The 23,928-nt window shown below is 40.3% G+C and overlaps 1 protein-coding gene across 3 annotated transcripts in view; it reads right to left on the bottom strand.

Moving 5' to 3' along the window:
- KCNMB2 (potassium calcium-activated channel subfamily M regulatory beta subunit 2) overlaps positions 1-23,928 on the bottom strand; it is a 765,065-nt gene that overhangs the window by 403,436 nt on the left and 337,701 nt on the right. The gene's annotated exons all lie outside the window — the stretch shown is intronic.

The following is a 23,928-nucleotide window of genomic DNA, read 5'->3' as shown; positions in this document are numbered from 1 at the left end:
CATGTATTTATGGACCTTGCTTTGCGGACTGGTCCAAATCATTTGGTGGAGGGGGATTATGTTGTGATGTTTTTTTTTTTGCAGGGGTTGGGCTTGGCCCCTTAATTCCAGTGAAGGGAACTTTTAAAGCATCAACATCCCAAGACATTTTGGACAAAATGTATGCGCCCAACTTTGTGGGAACAGTTTGGGGATGGCACCTTCCTGTTCCAACATTACTGCACACCAGTGCACAAACACGGTCCATAATGACATGAATGAGCAAGTTTGGGGTGTAGGAACTTGTCTGGCCTGCACAGAGTCCTGATCTCAACCCGACAGAACACCTTTAGGATGAATTAGAGCGGAGACTGGCCTTCTTGTCCATATCAATGCTTGACCTCACAATTGTGCTTTTGGAAGAATGGTCAAACATTCCCATAGACACACTCCTAAACCTTGTGGACAGCCTTATCAGAAAAGTTGGATTTGTTATAGCTGCAAAGGGTAAGCTGACTCATACAATATAGTGTATTTTAGAAGTTCTTAATGGTGTTGACTTCCTGCTGCCTCTTTGCAACCTTTTTTGGGTACATACATGCACTCCAGCACGCTGTGCAGCCTTCCTCAGGGGTAGGTTTTCTGTGTTAAAAAAAGTGGACCGCAAATGCATAAGGTTCTTGACAGGGACTGAACCACACTATAAAAGGAGGCACCTGAACAAGGACCTTCATGGCAAGTGTTATTTTAATAAAAGATGGGAGTTTAACCACTTTAAGACCGGAAGATTTTCCTGCTTAATGACCAGGCCCTATTTTGTGATTTGGCACTGCATTACTTTAACGGAAAATTGCGCGGTCGTGCGATGCTGTACCCAAATAAATTTGACATCCTTTTTTTCCCACAAATAGAGCTTTCTTTTGGTGGTATTTGATCACCTATGCGATTTTTATTTTTGCGCTATAAACCAAAAAAGAGCGACAATTTTGAAAAAAAAAAAAAAAAACAATATTTTTCACATTCTGCTATATAACATTCTCCCCCCCCCCCCCACCCCAAGTAAAAAACACTTTTTTTTTAACATTTTAGGCCAATTTGTTTTCTGCTACATTTTGGTAAAAAAAAAATCGCAATAAGCGTATTTTGAATGGTTTGTGCAAAAGTTTTTGCGTCTACTATCTACGGGAAAGATTTATGTAATTTTTATTGTTTTTTTTTTTTACTAGTAATGGCGGCGATCTGCGATTTTTAGCGGGACTGCGACATTCCGGCAGACAGATCGGACCCCTAACTGACATTTTTGACACTTTTTGGGGGACCAGTGACATTACTACAGTAATCAGTGCTAAAAATATCCACTGTTACTGTAATAATGACACTGGCAGGGAAGGGGTTAACAGTGTTGGTGATCAAGGGGTTAAATGTGACCCTAGGGGAGTGATTCTAACTGTGGTGGGGGGGGGGCATGGCTTGTGAGATGACCATAGAGACATGCAATCCTATATAGCAGGATCACATAGTCTCTGTGATCATCTCAGGGAGAAGGACGGACGGCTGTGTTTACATCAGCCGACCGTCCTTCTCTATCAGCAGGGGGAGATTGCCGGTGTCAGGCGGCAATCAAAGCCGCCTGACACATGCACTGGCTCCCCGGCTGATGATGGGGGGCGGGAGCGTGCCGGCGGCGGCGCTTGCTTGCCTCCTGAGAGCAATCGATGTAGAGCTACGTCACTTTGCCCAGGAGCGGCTGCCTGCCCCAGTAAATCTGTGGCGGGCAGTTGTCAAGTGGTTAAAATAGTAAAATTACATCTGATACTACACTAACATGTTTAATATTATATGATTAGGTTTACATATAATTTTATTGAATATCAAAGTTTCATATTGTACAATGTAATTAACTTTATCTGCAAAATTTTTGGACATAATAGCATCTGAAAAGAAATGTTATTTTATTTTTGCGTTGTTGCCTTTGTTTTTTGTATTTTTTACCTAATGTTCACATAAGGCAAGATGATATACACACATACCCTCTTCTATAGAAAATATTACATGTTGCAAAAGATTTCCACAGAGAACAGCAGTAGTTATCTTCTTTTAGACAGACTGTTTGTCACCGTCACCTCTAAAAGCCATTTGGAGGAGATAGAAGAGAGGGGGATGACTCACAACTCTGACTCACTCTGGTATGCAAATTTTACCTTGAGATATTGAGTTCTGTAAACTTTAGACATTTTGCAACAAAAGGTATAGAAAAACTGCAAAAATGTGAAAAGGAGCTTGAAGGTTTACCGGCTGGCTAAATATTCGAATCTATAATATTCAATTAAAATATTACATTTTTAGGTAACCAAAATGAAAATATATGTTTTAGACTTTTTATTTTATAGTCATGACCATTATAAAGAAGATACACACAGGGGTCTTCAAACTACGGCCCTCCAGCTGTTGCGGAACTACACATCCCATGAGGCATTGTAAAATGGTGGGAATTGTAGTTCCTGAACAACTGGAGGGCCATAGTTTGAAGACCCCTGCAATATGTACAGAAACGTCTTTTTATTACATTTTAACCACTTGCCGACTGCCTAACGCCGATCTACGTCGGCAGTCAGCCCCTCACAGGCAAAGTGACGTAGGGCTACGTCACTAGCTTGTGAGGGTCTAGGGAGCGAGCGCACGCCCCCAGAGGCGCGCTCCCGCTCCCGCGTGGTCACGGACCCCCCCGCGCGTGTGACCAGCGGACCCGATGTCCTCCGGTCACTCGGCGATCGGCGGGGGAGAGGGAGAATGTCGGGCAGCTTGTGTAAACAAGCTGCCTGTCATTCTCCTCGCTGTAAAGACACTGATAAAACGGATCTAGTATGTAGATCCGTTGATCAGTGTCCTTACAGCTCAAGCCACAGCCAATCACAGTAGAAAGCACGCCCCTAGGGATACACACAGCCCCTCCCTTCCAAATAAAGTTAACCCCTTTACAACCAGTGTATTTTTACAGTAACAGTGCATATGTATAGCACTGATTACTGTAGAAATGTCACTGGTAACCCCAAAAGTGTCACAAATGTCAGTCAAGGGTCCGATCTGTCCGCCCCAATGTCGCAGTACCGCAAAAAAAATCGCAGATCGCCGCCATTACGCGTTAAAAAAAAAAAACAACAAAAATGACAAAAATCTTTCCCTTTGTTAGTAAACGCGATAACTTTTGCGCAAACCAATCAAAATACGCTTTTTGCAATTTTTTTTACCAAACATAGGTAGCATAAAACAATTGGCCGAAAATTTAAAAAAATTTTGATTTTTACTTTTTTTTTTGGGGGAATTTCATATTAAAAAATGTGAAAAATATTGTTATTTTTGCAAAATTGACGCTCTTTTTTTGTTTATAGCGCATGATCAAAAAATCGCACAGGTGATCAAATACCACCAAAAGAAAGCTCTGTTTGTGGGAAAAAAAGGACGTCAAATTTGTTTAGGTACAGCATCGCACGACCGCGCAATTGTCCGTTAAAGTCACGCAGTGCCGAATCGCAAAATACCCCCTGGTCAGGAAGGGGGTAAAATCTTCCGGGGCTTAAGTGGTTAAAACAGCACTGCACTTTTTTTTTTTACTTTTTATTGCATTACACAGCTGGCATACAATATGGGTAAATTGCAAAAAAGGAAAAAAAAATATATAAAAAAAAATAGATTTGAATGCATTTACTAGGGTCTGTTCACTTAGTAAAGTAAATTTTCACTTAGCTTAAATAATGAGATGAAGCTGTGCTTTTTTATTCATTCTGTTATGTGTAAATTTTGTTTATTTTTATTTACTTATTTATTTATGTATTTGTGATTTCAGCAAACTCATCAAGATAAATGAAAATTCCCTTGGATAGGTAAATCACCCAATAGCGTTGCTAAATTAAAGAAAAAGGGGGCATTTAATATAAAAAAGATATAAAGATAAAGATATAAAGATAAATGAAGATATAAAAAAAAAAAAAAGATGAATCTGAGGCTATGGGCGGCTAGTAATATTGTTATATTGGGACTAGAAGACAAGAAATCACCTCTATGTGGATCAAAAAACATAGCTCCAGAGTAAACTATGTTTCTTTTTGGCCCCTTTCACACAGGCGGACCGTATAGATCCGCCTATCCGTTTTTTTGGCGGATCTGAACGGTCCCCCCATGCATTCCTATGGGGCATCGGATGTCAGCGGAGACATGTCCGCTGACACCCGATCCGATCCAATCCGTCAAATCTGGACAGATGGAAACCCTATTTTCCATCCGTCCAGCGGATCGGATCGGATGGCATCGGATGACCAATGGTCCGTTCCCATCCGATTTCCCCCATAGAGATGCGTGGGGAACTGACAGCTGTGTCTCCGCACACAGCATGGAGAACAGCTGTCCTCCTGCTGCTCAGCGGGGGATCGGCGGCTCGATCCCCCGCTGAGAAAAACGGAATCCGTCCAATGGACGGAGTGTGTAAAAGGAGCCTTAAACATAAGGCCTCATGCACACTGAAGGTTTTTACAGCTGCTATGTTTGGCTTCAGATGTTTTTTTCTGCAGCCAGTAAAATCCCCAGCATGTGATCCTATGTGTCCATGCACACATAGGCTTTTAGCGCAGGCGTTTTTTGGCAGGGGAGTTTTCTGGTTGGAAAAAAACTGCAGAACTAGTGGGTTTGAAGAGGAGTTTTTCGGCGGTAATAATACTCTAACTCTGAAAAATACAAAAAAAAAACATTGACAAACGTGGCTTTTCGGTGTTTATGAGCATTTTTAAGCCATAAGCTTTTGTGGGACTACAATTTTGCTAAAAAAAGAAAGCTTAAAACCGCAAACACTAAAAAACGCTGATGCAAAAACTCACGTTTTTAACGTAGCATTCTACAGCTAAAGCTACTGTTGTTTTTATAACGTCCAGTGTGCATTAGGCCTAATAAGTTCCAATAAGTTTCTAAAGTTTCTGAAAGATTTAAATGTTTTTCTATGAATGGTATTAATTCTAATTATTCTGCTATTAATACTACTTATGTTACACATTGTATTAAAATGTTGACTTTTTACTTAAAATTTAAAATTAATTATGACAAGAAAAAAAACCTTTAAATACAGTATTTATATTTATTTATTTAGCATAGTATTTTGGGCACGCTGTTGGGTTTACTGTATGTAATCACTAACACGAAGAAATGTTCTGTTTGTAAAGCAATGCAAGCACAATTCAATTTAGCCCCTTTCACACTGGCGGACCGATCGGGTCCACCTGTTCGTTTTTCAGGGGAACCCAATTGGACCATCTATAGCTCTCTATGGAGCTGTGGATGTGTCCACTGACACCTGCCAGGATCCACGCTGATCCTGTCTGCTAAAAACAGACAGATGGGGGATCCATTCCCCATCTGTCGGGCGGATCGGATGACAGTCAGATGGAAACAGACAGGTGGTCCATTTCTACCCGACTGCCCCGTAGGTAACAGCGGGCTGTGGAGTGGAGACAGACCTGTCATCATCTGCTAAGCAAGGATCAGTGGAGAGATTCCCCGCTGAGCAGGCGGATCCGCTTAATGGAGTCTGCCCCATCTGAAAGGGGCCTTAAGTGTCCAGACAATTGAGAATTATTTCCAGTTATCAGTTAAAAGTGTGATGGAGCTTTATGGTGAAAACTAATAACATTGTAAAGAAGGGATCAGTTACTCACTATGTTCAAATGTAGGCGCTGGGCCCTTTAACCCCATTTTTCAGAATTCTTTGGGTTCTTATACATGCCTAGGGAGTAATCTTAGCAGCTCAGAAAGGCCACAGCTGATGAGACAGAGGCAGGTGGGAAAATTATCTGCAGCCAGGTGAGTGTCCCTCTACTGTCAGAACTGGCCTGCGAACAGCTAGTCAGACGTCCAAAAAACTTGCAGTGTTTCCAGAAGACCCAGCCACTATTGGGAGCCCCTCCTCGTTTCTTTCCAGTTCAAGTGAGGTGTCCTTGAAACCACTCAAGCTCTTCACCTGTGTTACCAGTGCTACCCTGGATTTTTCTGAGAAGAATGCTATTTATGAGGATAATAATTGCATATAGCTGTTCTTGTTCTGAACTGTTTTACTGAAGTAGTCATTATCAGCTAGACTCTATGTTGAGATAGAGTCTTAGCTACAGTCACACTTGCATTCCTACGTTTAGCTTTTACAAAAGCAGGATAAGTCATCTGGTAAATACCATTTTTTTTCCTTTATCCTTCCCAGATCATCTTTTGCTGCATGAAGATATTCCTACAAAAAAGTAAGTTTAGCTACGTTTACACAGTTTACATGGGTTTAGCTGCCTTTAGCCAATATTTTGAGTTTTTAATACTATCCTGGAGGAACAAAATTCTATTTTCTCTAAACGTAGCTAAACTGATTGCACTTAAATGAAGGTTAAACACCCCCCTTGGAAGGCACCATCCAGTGTTAAAAAAGCATATTGCCGGGTCTGGTACAGGAAAAGGGAGCCACATGTTTCCTTTCCTAGCCACCCAAGCTGCATGCCTGAATAAGTGTAGTTATATTATTAGAAGGAAGCCAACATCATAGTTTTCCCATTTTTTTTATCCTCTTGCCAATCACCCTAAGGCAGTTTTACAACTACAAGGCGACGGCTGTGCACAGGATCACGTATATATGTGATCCCGCACTTCTGGGTAGCGGGCGTAAATGCGTGCTGCCACAAGCTCGCTTCCACTATGATAATATACAGCGTGAGCAGATTAGCGAGTACCGCGGACTCGATGTCTGCCGGCACCCAGGGATCATTCGTTATACAGACTAAACTGCAGTCTGCCAATGTAAACAGGGCAGATTGCCATTCTGTCAGTAGGAAAACCCTTTGTAAAAGCACCTCCCACACACTGCACAAACACTGGCTAAGCACACAGTTAACCCTTTGATCACCCATGATGTTAACCACTTTCCAGCCAGTGTCATTAGTACAGAATAAGTGTAAGTTAGTGTCCAAATTGTTTGCCGCAATATCGCAGTCCCGCTATAAGTCGATGATTGCCGCCATGACTAGTAAAAAAAATAAATAAATAAAAAATTCCATAAGTATATCTTATAGTTTGCAGATTATTTAACGTTTGCGAAATCAGTATACACTCATTGGGATTTTTTTTTACCAAATATATGTAAGAGAATACATATTGGCCTAAACTGATGAAGAAGTTAGATTTTTTACATTTATTGGATATGTTTAATAGCAGAAAATCTTTTTTGCTTATAGCTCAAAAAATAAAAAACATTGAGGTGATTAAATACCACCAAAAGAAATCTCTATTTTTGGAAAAAAAATTAAATTTGTGTACAGTGTCACACGACTCCGCAAATTATCAGTTAAAATAACGCAGGGCTGTATCGCAAAAGATAGCCTGGTTATGAAGGAGGTAAATCTTCCGGAGCTGAAGTGGTTAAATAATTGTGTAGTGTCATTCTAATTTTTAAACGTTATCTGACTTTTAGAAGAAATTGTTTTTTTATTATCTATTCATTTACATCACTAGAAGGGTTCCTGTAATCATTAGTGATATATTATGTCGCTTCTTTGGGAACTGTTGCTATCATAAAGGCCCACTTTGACTGGCACATAGAAATTGTCTAGTAGTTTGGTAAGGCCGTGCATGCTATTATTGATATAAAACTGTCATGTCACTGGTAAATTTTTATCAAATTCTCTTAGGAATAAAGTGACCTCAGGTGATACAGCAGTGTAAAATTGGCCAGGGGCAGGATATTTTTAATGAGAGAGATTTGTCCCTAATGTTATAGAGAAAAAAGGCTACTGGCATGTGTTTTTCTACAAGAAGTAAGAGACTGCAGAGGCTACAGCTATATAAAATTGACTAGCAGTGGGACGCTTTTAAAGGATAAGTTCACCTATTTCAAGTTCCAGCTTATGTGTACTAATATACCATTAATGTAGTTCTGTTGCAGAAAAGATAAAGCTTTCTATGTTTTTTAGGACAAGGCCTTGCCTTAGCCTCTGTGTTCCATAGAAACATTAATGACTTCCTGGTATGTAGATTTAGGACATAAAAAATATTAAGACACAGGAAGGAGTTCACTAGCTGATCTCGAGAGCACAAACTCCGCACCTGCCCTCACTCTTCAGAAGATTGTTCTCATCTCCCTCTGTACTCACATGCATGGAGTAGTATTGAAAACAGAAGTGTGTCCCTTGAAGTCTCCATGGCCGCTGATGGGGGAGCCACCAGACCTCCTGTAGGGCACACAGGGGGGGCCCCAACAGCAAGGGGAATCAGTGCAGTTGGGTGGAGGGGCAAATACAGAAGGAAGCCCTGTGCAGCTCCCTGCAGCAGCTGAAAGACAATTTCTCCCCCTCCTGCTAGCTTTCACCTGCTGCAGGGCATTATTCCTGTAATTGCTTCTCCGACACCGACCTCCTCCCTGTTTTGCCTGCTTCTGACCCCCCTCTTCCCGTGTGCCTCCCTTTCACTGTCCTCCCCCCTCCCGCAGCACTGCGGGCTTCACTGTCCTGTACAAAAAAATTACATTTTTAAAAAAAAAATAATAATCAAACATTGTAAATGAGGGGGGGGCGTGGCCGCACGGGCATGTGAGCAGTCACATCTCACAGAGCTCCCGCCGCTGATCCAGTAATCTCATCCTTGCCCCGGCCGCCTACCTTTACTTGAGTACCGGATTCTGCTCCCTGGAAACCCCCTGATCACAGCGATACCCTGCATGCTACGATCAGGTACCGCCATGACCCGCGGGAGCAAGTTAAAAGAAGTCAGTGTGACTGTCCCCTTCAGCCAGTCCAGGGACACCGCAGCACACCTCCCGTAGCCCGGAGAAGGCGAGGGACACTGGCACAAAACCTAAAACAACTCACCCTGCAGGCAAAGACAGTGTCGGGGGCATTCCTCTTTATGCCAAAAAACTCTGTGACATCCAAGGAGCCAGCGCTGCAGACTCTGCAGAAGACATTCAGGTACCTGGGGACACAACACAGGGCCTGGGGGACACAGGGCTCCCTGTGCAGCCTGGTCTGGACTCTGAGCCAGAGAGCTTTACATCCTACTTAGAGTTCACCATACACCCTTGAAACTCCACACCATGGGCCTCCGTGCCGACGACCTCTGTGGTCGATGCCGGAGGGAGGTGGGGGACTTGATTCACTTAATGTGGAGGTGCCCGAAGTTGCACAGGTACTGGTCCACTTTGACATCCGCTATCAACGGAGCCCTGGGGGTGGACATCCCTAGAGATCCCAGGCAATGTCTTTTGGGCATCCTGGACCAAGTCGTGGAGGATAGGTTTTTGCGAGAGGCCGCCACTCGAGCTCTGTTTCAAGCCCATTTGCTTATCCTGCGACATTGGATAGCACCGGACCCCCCAATATATAGGATGTGGTTGGAGCAGATGGGCAGTACTCTCCGCATGGAAAAGAATATTTACCAACATAGGGGCTCTCCGCAAAAGTTCTCTAAGATATGGGGAGCCTGGCTGAACTGCCGGGGAATGGCCCCCAACGATCTCATTATGGATAATTTGTTAACGTAAATCTATGTACTGCAGTGTCAGCAGAACCATCTTAACTGCCTGGAGGCAATGGGGTGGGGGAAGGCTTTCTTTATCTGTGTGGTGTTCTATGGGCCATATGGCCTGGTTTGAGTATTTGTATCTTATTGATGTGATAAGAAGGGCATTGTGTGGGGAAAACTAAAATCTTTCAATGTTGAAGTTTACTGTTCATCTACCTGTTGTAATGGTGTGAGTTTTCTCAGTAACATTTTTCTCTGATTTAAAAAAAAAAAACATTGTAAATAATAATAATATAAAAAAAATTTTAAATAAAATAATTTTTAATTTTTTTTACATTTAAAAAAAAAAGTTGTACCTGTAAAAAAAATAAATGTAAAAAACAAATTAAAAAAGGCTAATTCACGCAGGTTCTCTGTTATGTTTGTGTCCGCTAATAATAATTTTAGTGCACATTTAGTGAAAATATTGTCTTGATAAATTTGGGGGGGGGGGGGGGCCTGCCAGGTAGGCTGTACGGGGCCCCATGATTTCTAACAGCAGCCCTGGAAGTCTCTATACACTAAATAATCTGATTGTACAACCTTCTTTAGATCTACCATCAACTATGGAGTGCAAGGGCCTACCTGATTGGATACAGAGGGAATGGATAGATAGGTGGGTCCCCCTAATCCATATATAACAACTTAAGATAACCCAGCGCTGCACACATATACTTGTGTATATGTGAATACAATATACCTATATTTCACTTCAGAAGTATCCCTCTGAAGAAGCCACTCCTGTGGCATAACACCTAAGGGGCGAAGCCAGCAGCGCAGGACATTTTGATGAATGGTATTGTTTCTGGTTAGCTTAGAAGGTACCTGATACATCACACGAAAGTCTGTGGTCTTAAGGGGACAGTGAAGTAATCTATGCCCACAACCGCAGCCTCCAATGCAGATACCCAATACTGAGGGTTAATACTATCGTACCTTCTTTTAACCTGTTGTGCTAACAGTGCACTTTCTAATGTGAATGTTTTTTTTTTTAATAGATTTTAATAATTGCAGTATTTTTAACTGGAAAACACTATGAAGGTGTACATGTTTTATCTCTCAGCGTTTATCGGTGGTTATGGAGCCTGTTTGTGCAAGGTGAAAGATGGATCTGGAGCAGAAGTGTATTTCCAGGGACTTATCTATTAACATCCCTTAAAGGGACAAGCTCAAAAAGACCTATTATTTATAGGTCAAGGAAGAAGGTGATCTGCTAAATGGTGGAGGTGTATGACACATATAGGGTGTACTATAGAAGGAGGATTGAAAGGAAACCAGCACAGTGAAGTTGACCTCTGGTGGAGTCAAACGCATGGACTTTTTTTTTTTTTACAATTGCAATTATTGAATTGATATTAGTAGACACAGTGCGGTGGAGCTAGATGCAGAGACGTTTCTTTCTCTTTTTTTTTACTATTGGGTTGGTGGAGTTTTGTTGTAATTATTGATTTAATGACATTGGGGATTTGTATTGATGTTTATAGATTTAGTGATTGCACACACATAGTGCAATATAGGTATATTGTATTCACATACACAGATATATGTGTGTAGGACTGGGTTATCTTAAGTTGTTACATCTGGTATAATAGAGTGAGTGGCACACTCAACAACCTGAACGACAACACAAGTTTTTTGTTTATTGTTTTTCCCATTTGGTTCACAGGGTTATTTATGTGTGCGCATAGGGTTTTTTACTTTTATTTTTTCCTCCTAAACCATAGTTTTGGGAAATTGTACAGAGATTGTACAATCAGATTGTATAGTGTATGGCCACCTTTATACATATACATCAACTTTTCTATGGAACACATCAGGGGCCGAGGTAAGGCCTTGTCCTAAAAAACATAGAAAGCATTATCCTTTCTGCAACAGAAATGGTAAATTAGTAGTGGAGCTGGAATTTAGAAAAGAAAAAGTGAACTTAGCCTTTAAATAGCAAGGTTGGGCTCAATTTACTAGAGACAAGAGCACATGCTGCAGCTTTACTACAACATTTAAGATATTGCAGTGGATACAGCAGTATAAAATTGGCCAGCAGCAAGACAATTTAATTCAGGAAGAATAGGTCTAACCAGTATATTCCTAACTTTTTTTCTTTTTTTTACTATGGCAATAGGGGTGCAGTAAATATTGGTTATAGTGTGGGGTGATTTTGGTGCACACTGATTTTGCTCTTATTTTTGTGGGGTCTCTTCTTTTCTTTTAAAGGATGCGGTAGTGTGTTGTAAACAAAATGCAGCTACCAGAGATATTAAAGCTTTGTTTTTTTTTTTATTAAATACTTACCTGTTCTGTGTATTGGTTTTACACAGAACAGCCCTAATCCTCTTCTTCTGGGGTGCTCCTGGCTTCTCATCCTCACCATGTCCCCCCATATAAAGCTGTTTTCTATGGGGGGACTCGTGTGGGCTCGCTCCTAAAATGTGCTGTCTGAGTTTATAGACACTGGCAGCGCAGCTCAGCCCTTCCCCCTCTGCTCCCTCATCATAGTCAAAGGCTCCCACTGCTATCAATCTGCCCAATGAGGAGAGAGAGAGCCTTGTACACAGTGTTGGATCGAGATCGAACACAGATAAGTATAAGGGGGAAGGAGGGATCCTGTAGCACAGTAGGTTTTTTACCTTAATACATGGAATGCATTGGAAAAAAAACCTTAAGGCTTTAGAACCAGTTTAAATAACATATTACAAAAATCATGAATCTCTCTCACTTTTAGTCAACCACAAAAAAGGAGAATGATTCAAATCCAATCAGGTTGTGATTGCTGTCAGTGTCCCTGCCAAGTTACCCTTTTTTTTTTGTCCTCATGACCATTGTCACCAGGACAGACATTAATGGGAAAACCAAGTTTTTAGAGTTGTCACCAAAATGACAGAGAGGGTAAACCTTCTAATAGGTATACTTGTTCAGGTTACAACTGTCTTCTTATTTTGTAGAGATTTTTTCTCACATCCTGTTGCATCTCCTAGACAATTGAAGGGAAATCTCTCCATGGAACACATACAGCAAAAACAAACAAACATACAGCAAAAACAAACTGACATGGCTTATAATCCTTCCCTATCCACAAATGAAAAGGCTTTTGGTTATACATGCATGCTATGCCCACTTTATGAGATGCCAAACCAAACTGGTGCCGATCTGGGGCTTTTTAGCATCATTCGGGAAGTATACAGCATCACAGATGGTACTATTGCTTTACTGTATTATTTCAGTCAGTTTTAAACATAATAGCAGGAGGACATGTTTGCAAAGATCTCACTACATATTACCAATCCATTTGTGTTTTTTTTTATATTATTTAAATAAATTCCCAGGTCAAAGGCCAAGGATGTGAAATATCTAATATTCTTTAGAAAGAAGACAAACTAAAAATGCTGGGCTGTTATAATGCTTGATTAATAGCACTTTAGATACAAGTTATTGGCAGTGAGAAATGCTACCTAAGTCATATACCATGCCAAAGTGAATGGCAATTACTTCACTTGAGCTATATCACTGTTCTAGACAAAGTATCCTGTAGCTTATTGTACAAGTGAAGCACTCATGAGAGATTTCTCTGTGTAATTTGAAAGGAACTGAGTTAATGATCCAAAATATATTAAAACAAAATGTATAACATTTCTCTCATCCTATTTTATGAAACACTGAATAGGGATATTATAAGTACGCATTCACAGCTCTAAAAAACATAGAAGACTGATGGCAAAAAGGTGATCCTTTGAGCTTTTCCCATTTAGTATTTATTTATTTTGAGTATATAAAGTATAGTATGGATCTATGTTTGTCCCAGTCATGGTTAAATGGATGAGTAAGGCCCCTTTCACACATGCTGTCCGTTTGTCCATTTTTCATCCATCCGTTGACGGATGAAAAACGGACATCAATGCATCTCTATGTAAAAACGGATGACAACTGATGATCATCAGTTAACATCCGTTTTCATCCACTTCCGTCAATGTCCGTTTTTTTGAACGGATGAATGCCCTATTTTTCATCCGTCAAAAAAAACGGATCGGACGAAAAACGGATGACAACGGATGAAAAACGGATGTCAACTGATGACAACGGATGAAAACGGATGAAAAACGGATGTCAACTGATGACAACGGATGAAAAACAGACGACAACGGATGAAAAACTGATGAAAAACGGATAACAACTGACGAAAAACGGATGACAACCGACGAAAAACAGATGAAAAACGGATAAAAAAATTGATACATTTGACGTGACTGAACTGATGAACTGAACGGACCATATGTGTGAAAGGGGCCTTAAAGTCTCTGCTAACTTCCATCATCCAATCTCGTGCAAGCAAAAATGCTGGTTTTCTTATTTTCCATTCAGGTGATTGGGTATTCCTGGTAAAGTACAAACCTTCAGTGCACACAGCTTTTGTGTATTGTTTATAATCCAGCACTCCGTGGTGTTTGGTCTAGCTTCACCAGTTTTCGGGGGATGTTTAATTACTATGGGTCATTTTGTCTGGTATGATTCCATATAAGTTAATTCACTTATTTCTGTTGGTTTTTAACTCTTGTGTCATATTTATTACCGTCCATGCATCCACTTTTCTGGCACATTACAATTTTGTGATTCTTTGTAAAGTGAAACTTTACCACATTCATTGAGCTCTGGGGCAAATTCCCTTCCAAAGTGCAACTTCCTTGCAAAGTGAACAGCCTTTTTGCCTTTAGTAACTCCATCAACTCCATAAACTCAGTGGACAAAAACATCACGTTTTCTTGAGAAAAGGCATAGCCTTACAAATTACTCTTGTGAAGGTGGGAGGATGGGGAAGGGGGGGGGGGTTGACTTGGGCATTGAGGTCTACATAAATCTCCCCCACTGGAACACAACTGGGTTTTTATTAAACTTTGAAAGTGCTTGAAAGTTTCTGACTACCCAGACTGGACTTTCAATTAAACACTCAATGACACTCAACCTCAATGACTTGGACATGCAGGTCTACAGAAATCTCACCCACTGGAACACAACTGAGTTTTTATTACACTTTGAAAGCACTTGAAAGTTTGTGACTACCCAGACTGGGCTTTCATTAACCACTTGCCGACCACCGCAAGTATATATACTGCGGCGGTCAGCCCCTCACAGGCAAAGTGACGTATATATACGTCACTAGCCTGTGAGGCTCTGGGGAGCGAGCGCGCGCCGCCGGTGCGCTCCCGCGCGGTCACGGTCCCCCCGCGCGTGTGACCGGCGGACCCGATGTCCGCCGGTCATTAGGCGATCATCGGGGGAGAGGGAGAAAGGCAGGCGGCTAGTGTAAACAAGCCGCCTGTCATTCTCCCCTGTGTAGAAACAATGATCATACAGTTCTACTATGTAGGACCATTGATCATTGTTCCTACAGCTCAAGCCACAGCCAATCACAGTTAGAATCACGCTCCTAGGGACACACACAGCCCCTCCCTCTCAAATAAAGTTAACCCCTTCACTGCCAGTGTAATTTTACAGTAACAGTGCATATGTATAGCACTGATTACTGTAGAAATGTCACTGGTAACCCCAAAAGTGTCAAAAATGTCAGTCAAGGGTCCGATCTGTCTGCCGCAATGTCGCAGTACCGCAAAAAAAAATCACAGATCGCCGCCATTACGCGTTAAAAAAAAACAACAAAAATGACAAAAATCTTTCCCTTTGTTAGTAAACACGATAACTTTTGCGCAAACCAATCAAAATACGCTTTTTGCGATTTTTTTTACCAAACATATGTAGCATAAAACAAATTGGCCGAAAATGTTAAAAATTTTTGATTTTTACATTTTTTTGGGGGGGAATTTCATATAAAAAAATGTGAAAAATATTGTTATTTTTGCAAAATTGATGCTCTTTTTTTGTATATAGCGCATGATCAAAAAATCACACAGGTGATCAAATACCACCAAAAAGAAAGCTCTGTTTGTGGGAAAAAAGGACGTCAAATTAGTTTAGGTACAGCGTCGCACGACCGCGCAATTGTCCGTTAAACTCACGCAGTGCCGAATCGCAAAATACTCCCTGGTCAGGAAGGGGGTAAAATCTTCCGGGGCTTAAGTGGTTAAAACATCCACAAGGCCAAGCAAAAACACAAGACCACAGAGGAGAGAAGCAGAACACGTAGAGTAATTTAGTCACCGATCATAGGGGCTAAGAAAAACTCATACGGATCCTTAACAAGCATAGCAATACACTGAGTTAGAGACTTAGATATCTAAAGGACCCAGCACCTAAACACAAGCAAAGTAACTTGGTATAAGCAGAAAAAACAACATTTTAACAAATAATGGCCCAACACAGTTTTCCTACACTTTAAGGAAAAGGAGCATTCTTTCGAGGGTGGTGAGTTGCACAATTTGGACAGAAAGAACAACCAGTAGGCAAGTGGCATTAAAGAGAGGACATCTGTGCCAAACTATAACAACCAACCATGAACGGGGACCTTTGACATCAACTGTCTCCTACAAATAATGCTGTTTTAAAACCTCTATCTATCATTTGGACAGCAATGTAAACATTCAGACCTTCAGCCATTTAAACGGAAGGTTTAACACCTAACCAGACTTCTTGACACCAAGAATGGGATTATGTCGCTAGAATAGGATGGTTCCACAACTTTCATGCCTCTCATCCTGTCTTTGGACAGTAACATCTACCTTCCCATGGTGATTAAATGGAAGTGTCTGTGCTACTTGGGTGGATATAAAAATGGAAGTGGCTTGGATAAGGTATGAAATATCTTCAACATTGCAGAACAATCAAGTTGAAGGTGAATAAATGGCACTAGCTATGGTAAGTACATAGATAGTTTTTTTTATTTTTTTATTTTGCTATTTGGCTTAATAACTTTGGTATAGGTAATCCCTTTACTTTTTGTAATATGTTAGGACATCTTATGTTGTAACAGCTACAGACAAAAGTGGCAAAGAAGTAGAAATCAGAAAGAAGGTGCCAATAGGTACCAGTATTTGTTCAAAGATGTAAATGCCCTTCTAAAGACTTCCCTAACCTTAAAATGTGTGTAGATGTACAATATCGACACTTAACCCACCTATGTATTCATGCAAAAACCCTAAATGTATTTTTTTTAATTTAATAATGCTTTCATTTTTCAGTGCCCTTTACAGAAGGATAAAGCCTGGGAAAGGAAGAGACAGAACTCCAAGTCAATCAGGCCTTAATCGGTATTAAATTTTTTCCTTTGTGTTCATCTGGTGATTCAGCCAAAAAGTCTGTTGTTTTTCAACAGAACAAGCTCTCCTGCAGATGTAGCAGTTAGAGGGATGAGATAACCAATTTACCACTGTCAAGGGTGTTTAAACTGATCATGTAAAACCTTTATTCCAAAGGAAAAAAAGTTGCTTTAACTACCTGTGTAGTTGCAGTGTAAACTGTAGTTTGGCTTCAATTTGTTAGTATATCTAAATCTAGTACATCCAACACTTCCTTCCCCCCAGACTGATAATGCTGCTGTCCAAAGGTGCCCCTGTGCTCCTTATCCAGTGTGGGGCACTTTTTTTTACAGGAGGTGTATTACTGGCTGGATCAACAGGTGAAAACCGAGTGAAAAAGGCCTAAAAAAATAATGTAGCTACCACATCTAATGATTGGTAAGCTGCAATATTTTACATTTTTTGGTTTTGGGTTGAATACCGCTTGAACTACATTGTACAGTAAGTTACTGAGTGAAGGAGAGAGCACAGTGCTGACCTCATAAGTGTGTTGCTGCTCATTTACTTACAAACAAAGGCTGGGGAGTGCCTTGATCAAGTATAAGCTTTAAATCCAATAGAGAGTAGTATGAGCAGTTTTCCCACACTTAAATCATATAATCAGTTTTCTACCATCTGGCATATCCACTTTGTACAGTAATATTAGAACAAGCTTTAAAAAAATATTCTGTTTGTGGAGATAAGACTTATAATCTTTTATTTCTCCCTATATCCTATAAAGACTGGAAATCGGCAGTACCAAAGCAGGGATCTTCTTGTTTATTTTACTGGCTGTTTCCAATTAGGTGTAACATCACCTAGGATCAAAATCTTATTAAAGTAAGACTGTGAGGATAGAAATACAGTATTGTAGCTGCAATAGCTGACTTGTTTTAGAAGGTGTAGGTCTGGAGGTTATGTTTTTCACTTAGCTCAGTAAAGCTATGTATACATCAGTCATCTGTGATAGACTCCCCCTGGACAGAGGCTTTTGGAGGGGACTGCAGGCTAGACTCTTGCCTACTGACTATGGGTCCTGGCTTTTTTAAGGGAACACTACTCTTTGTGAGGTGTATGCTGGGGGGACCCTTGGAGTAATGTTAGTTTGGATTCAAGTCCATGTCTCCCCAAGACATATAGACTCTGGGACTCTAGGCCTGGGGTCCCTGTTTAGGGCCTAGCTGCCCCCTTACCAATAAGGACTGCTCCACACAGTCAGACTCATAGCAGATGTTATTATCATAAGCTCAACGACCCGTCTTCCACACATTGTTAATTGTGCTAATTAACACACCTATTGTCTGCTAGAAAATTATTGTCGGGATGTGTTTTGTACTTTGTGAGCTTGATGCTGGGCAGTCTGTTGCTGGTGGTCTCCTGCTGTTTATTAAGGTATTATGTGTTTTCTGCTGTCCCATGGTTAATTGTTAATTGTGTCACCTATTGTTTGCTTGCTAGAATTCTGTGCACTCCACCTAGGCTGGTTTTAAGTTCTGAGTTAAATAGCATGTTAATTATATTTCTGTATACAGTTGCATTTGCATATGATAACGTGATCAGCCTTACCTGGTTGTGTAGTATAAATTCTCTGTCAGTTCTCAAATAAAGAGTTCCAGTTTTGCAACTAAATTGATTCCCATCTGGTTCTTGGTTGTAATGGGCAGCTATAGGGTCTGATGTCTGTGTTCAGACTGGAGGAAGCGGTATACTGACGGAAGCACTCAAGTAGAGTCTGGGACGGTTGCGTCACATCATCAAAAAAATTTTTTTTTGTTAATATCCTGCACCTGATTGGTTACTTAAGCCCCATACACACGTACCGATTGTCGGCCGTAAATATTCGGCCGACGACCGATCGGCCGATTGTAGGCTTGTTAGTATGATGCTTCCGACAGCCGACAGCGCATTTTCGGCCGAACAGAATCTGTCGTGCAGGCAGTAAAATTTTTGTTGGCCAACACCAGAACGGCCGATTGTTCGCCAGTCAGTACAGATTTCGGCAGACAGACAGCAGATTTGCAAGACTGGGCATGCTCAGAAAAGAAAAAAGACAAGGAAAGTTAACCATCACATGACATCACTTCTGCAGTCGGCTGTTGTTGGGCGACAAAATTCGTGTGCAGTCTTTTGCAGTTTTCAACAGACACGACAGCCCTGGACAAAAGACTGCCGATCGTTCGGCCGACAATCGGTACGTGTGTACGGGGCTTAAGAGTAAACATAGATTTTTTTAGCTAAATGAAAATGGACTCCTTTAACCACTTGCCGACCGCCGCACGACTATCTACGTCGGCGGTCAGCCCCTCACAGGCAAACTAACGTAGGGCTACGTTGCTTGCTTGTGAGGGTCTAGGGAGCGAGCGCGCGCCCCCGGGGGCGCGCTCCCGCTCCCGCGTGGTCACGGACCACTGCCTGTCATTCTCCTCGCTGCAAAGACACTGATAAAACGGATCTGGTATGTAGATCCGTTGATCAGTGTCCTTACAGCTAGAGCCACAGCCAATCACAGTAGAAACCACGCCCCTAGGGACACACACAGCCCCTCCCTTCCAAATAAAGTTAACCCCTTCACTACCAGTGTATTTTTACAGTAACAGTGCATATGTATAGCACTGATTACTGTAGAAATGTCACTGGTAACCCCAAAAGTGTCAAAAATGTCAGTCAAGGGTCCGATCTGTCCGCCGCAATGTCGCAGTACCGCAAAAAAATCGCAGATCGCCGCCATTACGCGTTAAAAAAAAAACAACAAAAATGACAAAAATCTTTCCCTTTGTTAGTAAACGCGATAACTTTTGCGCAAACCAATCAAAATACGCTTTTTGCGATTTTTTTTTACCAAACATAGGTAGCATAAAACAAATTGGCCGAAAATTTTTAAAAATTTTGATTTTTACATTTTTTTTTGGGGGAATTTCATATAAAAAAATGTGAAAAATATTGCTATTTTTGCAAAATTGACGCTCTTTTTTTGTTTATAGCGCGTGATCAAAAAATCGCACAGGTGATCAAATACCACCAAAAGAAAGCTCTGTTTGTGGGAAAAAAAGGACGTCAAATTCGTTTAGGTACAGCGTCGCACGACCGCGCAATTGTGCGTTAAATTCACGCAGTGCCGAATCGCAAAATACCCCCTGGTCGGAATGGGGGTAAAATCTTCCGGGGCTTAAGTGGTTAATGAGGCACTCCCAGTGAGTGCAGTAAGTGCTTCCTTTAAACTTTACACAGTCTTTTCTTTTTTTCAGTGTTTACAAAAAAACGCTGCTATATATGATTTATTCATCTTATATTCAACTGTGTATTTAATCAGTGAGTAAAAATATACTGTGCCTTTAGAGACCCTGTATCTCCCCTATAAACATCTCACAAAAAATGGAGATGTAAAACTATGCTGTCAATTGCAGCAAACATATCAGAAACATCCCACTCAATGACAGCCAAATATCACTGCTATGTGCATATGTCAGTAGACAAAAATAGTAGTTTGAAATGGAGACCAGGACAAAAAGTATACATTAGCAGCATATTAGTAATGGTGCTATTCAGACTACTTAGGGCTTACGTTTTAGGAAAATAAAGAGTGTATTTAAAACAAACAGGTAATGCAAGCATTTATGAAAGTACTACTCAATGTTCAAAAGTTTTCTCTAAGCCAGATCACTGAAAGATGAACTCTGTTTACTATTACACTTTGCCCTACTGAATAAGGGTTTATGTATGTAATAGGATGGATGAAGGAGCTATCACCGTGGTATGATTTCCATAAAAAATGCCACTGCATTCTTAAAACAAAATGTAGTTTTTGATTTGTTCAACTTTTTTTTCTTTTTTATTTCATTTTTATTCTTTAGTGCAAATAATTTGATACGTGTTTAAAATGGTTGTAAATCTTTTTTTTTTTTTTAATTAAAATTTAAAAAAACGCTATATCTCCTGGAGTCCCCCGCCGGCACTCTCCACTCTTCCTCTTCGCCTGCTGGCTGCTTGGAGGGGCACTTGTGTGCGTTCCTAAGCTGGGCTGTGTGCATCCTTAGGCATGCACTGCGTGGCTCGGCCTCACCCTTTGCTCCCTCCTCAGAGGATTTACCAGACAGCAGCAGGAGCAAATAGCTCCCGCTGTTCTTAGAGACTCCTGTTAATGCAGGAAGAGAGGAGCCACACGGCTGCACATGGGACAGTGCTGGATTGAGAGATAGAGCTTTTTTTTTTAGTGTGGAACTGGTATTGGAAGGTATGTTACCTTAATGCAGAGAAGTATTAAAGTAAAAAAAAAAAAAAAAAACGTTGCCTTCAGAACCAATTTACTACTGTTCATGCCAAATCTTTATTATTATAATATGATCACATCAATTTTTAAGTTTTACTTTAAAGTGGAAGTGCAAACTACACAGCTGTCTTTCTATACAGTATTTTAAATGCAGTTTCAGTAATATGCAGAATAACAATGTTTTTTCTTACTCAAATCCTTACTCAAATTCTGGAGTTAATGTAGTAGGAGGCTTTGAAGGACATATAAATATCTGGGAGTTTTCCATTACTGTTCTGAGAATGTAAAATGTATTTTATTAGCATAAATGAGTGCTTTTTCTATTAGTTATCTTATCCATGCGTTGGTTTCTGGTTCTTCTATTACTGCTATACTGCTATCCTATTTCCTGGTTAAATGACGTGCAGTATCAAACAACCTCTTCTTGTGGGCCCAGGTTGTCATGGACTAAAGACAGTTGTATCATCATGTTGTTTAGGTTCATGATGGGTGTACTGCTATCTGTGATGAACAGAATTCACACAGTAATGCCTACTAAAACTTATTGATGACAGTTTCCTAGAATATGTAGACTGTCCCCTGCTTGTTACTGGCTGGACCACCAGGTAAAAAAAAAACAGGAAAAAAGAAACCTAATGCAGCCACCGAATCTATTAAACCATAGCTGCAGAGAATTCATTTTTTAATGGGTTTACATACATTTCAATGGAGCCCCCCCCCCCCCACACTATATTTTAAAGGTTTTTTTTTTTTTCAGGAAACGGGAACTTAGTTTTGACAGGTACCCACTCCTACTTCCACTTGGATCACCTAAGAAACCAGAGTGAAAGTTCAGCCTCTCCTCCCTGCCCGCAACCTCCTGGGTCACGTCACAGGTCCCTGGAGACTGCAGGTCTGTTCACAAGGCGCAGGGAGGCTCGTGCTATAACAATGGGGAGCCAACTGTAAACCAATAGGAAGCCACAGATGGCTCCCACACTCAAGATGGTGGTGCTGGTGACCTGAAGACGGGCAAAGAGCCATCCCACATGATGATAGAGCTGGATCCCTAGACTGTTAAGTACCTGTTTATTAAAAGTCAGCAGCTACAGTATTTGTTAGTCTTGACTTTTATTTTTTTGGAAACAGCTGGAGTTCCTCTTAAACTGATTTGATTGTTAACCCTCTTAACTAAACTAGTAGTTTTAGAGATATGACTTGAAAAAGACTTGATAATGACCTTAGAGGTCATAACAAGAATGTATTTTTCTATGCCTAATTTAGAAAAATGACAGATAAGTGATTGTTCTCAGTGTCAAGAACATTCATAAAATTGGTGCGATGAGTAATCACTCCTCTTTGTCTTGCTGCTGTTAGTAAGTTTTGTCAGGGTTGTTTTGCAATCACTGAGAAACTGTCATATCATACAGACTAGTTCTATGGAGGCAGGGAAGAGCTTTATGACAACAGAGACAAAAGGACAAGGCCAGCTCTGCTTTGATGCTGTGTTACTAACATTTCCTTTACCAGTTTGTGCTATTGTATCTATGTAGTAGGCACAAAACACAGAACAAAAACGGTTCTTACCATTCTACTACTACTGCTAAGATTACTAATGAAAATAATATAATCATGAGAAATTGAGATTTGCAGTTTTGGTTGTCCTTCATATTTGCTTGCATCCGTGTTTGATCCATGGAGAATCACAGAGTGCAGGAATCCAGCTGATTGTGATTCATGAATTGTATGAATTCCTGAAGATTGGAAAAACCTGCTTGTACATAATCAACTAATCAAATCCATTTCAGATTCACATATTCCCCTTGTTTATCAAACATAACAATAATTGCTAGTTAATAATGCTTCCTGTTATCAGATAGTTTGAATAAATGAATGGAATGCCTTAGTGACAAAGAACTGCTATCAGTATAAAACTATATTTTATAGTATATAGTATAGTATATAGTAAAATATATATTACAGATAGTTCAGGAAAATACATATTTGGATTTTATTTTCATGTTTTTATTTATAGGTTTTTATCAGGAATTGACACAATGACAATATACTCTGCCTCAGACAGTCAGTATTAATACACAATCAAATTAAGGCTATAAACAGGGATCAGCATTGGTTACAAATCTAGATTTTAAACTTTTCCATTTATTTTTCTCTAGGGGTTTTGGGTAGCATTTGCTTTGAGCCTAGCAGCCAACTTGAAGGTAAAACATGCCACATTCTTTGCCTATTTTTTTCTAGGGTCCAACAAATCTCATTCACCCAAAATATAATATGAATAAAGATACATTTATTATTCTGGAGACAAAAGTGAAGCCCTATGCGACCCTCCAGTTGGCAGCAGGAAAGTGGTCCTATCTCTCTACCTATTTATTCCAGGGCAATAAATATCATACAAATAAAACATACAAATATATTACTTTTGTGTAATAGTATCCACATGAATCTCACTCACCCAAAATATCATACGATAAAGATACATTTATTATTCTAGAGACTATATTGAAGCTCTATGAGACCCTCCAGTTGTCAGCAGGAAAGTGGTCATACCTCTCTACCTATTTATTCCAGGGCAATAAACATCATACAAATAAAACATATACAAATATATTACTTTTGTGTAATAGTATCCATATGAATCTCACTCACCCAAAATGTCATACGAATAAAGAATCTTAAGATACATTTATTATTCTAGAGACTAAATTGAAGCTCTATGAGACCCTCCAGTTAGCAGCAGGAAAGTGGTCCCTAGAATATCCACAAGAATCTCATTCATCTGATATATCATTCTAATAAAATAAATGTATTATTCTGGAGACAAAATTGAGACTGTTTGAAACCCTCCAGATAGCAGTAGGAAAGTTGTCCTATCTCCTGCTTATTTTGTCTGTAACC

This window comes from Pelophylax lessonae (genome assembly GCF_965119305.1).
Source record: "Pelophylax lessonae genome assembly, chromosome: 3".
In the NCBI taxonomy this organism is placed as follows: Eukaryota; Metazoa; Chordata; class Amphibia; order Anura; family Ranidae; genus Pelophylax; species Pelophylax lessonae.
The sequence above is the reverse complement of the archived record's forward strand: the minus strand, read 5'-3'. Positions and strand labels throughout refer to the sequence as shown.